Source organism: Cebus imitator, unplaced genomic scaffold, assembly GCF_001604975.1.
Source record: "Cebus imitator isolate Cc_AM_T3 unplaced genomic scaffold, Cebus_imitator-1.0 Scaffold473, whole genome shotgun sequence".
Lineage (NCBI taxonomy): Eukaryota > Metazoa > Chordata > Mammalia > Primates > Cebidae > Cebus > Cebus imitator.
In genome coordinates, this window is record NW_016107788.1 from 1581717 (window position 1) to 1582995 (window position 1279).

A 1279-nucleotide genomic window follows, 5' to 3' on the forward strand; every position below is an offset into this window, starting at 1 on the left:
GAGGCGGAGGTTGCGGTGAGCCGAGATCGCGCCATTGCACTCCAGCCTGGGTAACAAGAGCGAAACTCCATCTCAAAAAAAAAAATAAAAAATAAAAAATAAAAAAATAAAAAAAGGCTGGAGTTGGGTAATAAAAATTTCAGTGAGTTCATTTGGGGATTTTTTTTTTTTTTTTTGAGATGGAGTCTCTGTCACCCAGGCTGGAATGCAGTGGCATGATCTTGGCTCACTGCAACCTCCGACTCCCTAAAGTGATTCTCCTGCCTCAGCCTCCTGACTAGCGGGGATTACAGGCATATGCCACCACGTGCAGCTAACTTTTGTATTTTTAGTAGAGATGGGGTTTCACCATTTTGGGCAGGATGGTCTGGATCTGCTGACCTCACGGTCTGACCAACTCAGCCTCCCAAAGTACTGGAATTATATGTGTGAGCCACCATGCCCGGCTTGTTTGGGGATTGTCAATCGAGGTGGCTGGATCTTTAGGTTTGGAGATGGATTTGAGGTAGATGGTGGTGCTGGGGCAGCAGCAATTAGGCTCAGGAGAAACTGTGAGGTTGTGTTTGATTGGTAAGAATGAAGATGGACATGGAGGACACTAAGCAGGTGTTGTGAGCTGTGGTTGAAGTTGTGACTGACACTAGGAATCCCTGGCTGGGCCTGGGAATGGATGGGAGCATCTGTCTTCCCCCACCCTGGTCCTCACCTCTTCCACCCCTGACCTGCCCACGAGCACAGCAGACACCACACACCCAGCTCACACATCTTTATTGGCCTGGATGTGGGGTTGCCAAACAGGCTACCCTGTCCTGTGCCATCCCAGAGGTGGCCATCGTCACCCTCATTCCCAAGGGGAGGCCTGCTGCCTGCTGGAAGGAGTCAGATTTCAGGGGATGTCATAGATGTCTTGGAGGCCCCAGTCTGGCGGGAAAGAAATCCGCACCTGCGCCTCGAGTCCTCCTCCCTTGAACCTCTGAACTGGCGCTTAAAATGCTGCCCCGCCTGGAACAGGGAGGCCACATCCAACAGGGCATCCTCAATGTGCTGCCCCAGCCTGTGGGAGTCCTGGAAGAAGAACCGTGTCAGAGTCAGGGGGAGCTGGGAGACGGGATCCTGGAGGCTGAGAAATAAGAGGGCTGGGGTCCTGGACTCCTGGGTCTGAGGCAGGAGGGAGCTGGGGCCTGGACTCCTGGGTCTGAGGCAGGAGGGAGCTGGGGCCTGGACTCCTGGGTCTGAGGAAGGAGGGGCTGGGGGCCTGGACTCCTGGGTCTGAGGGAGG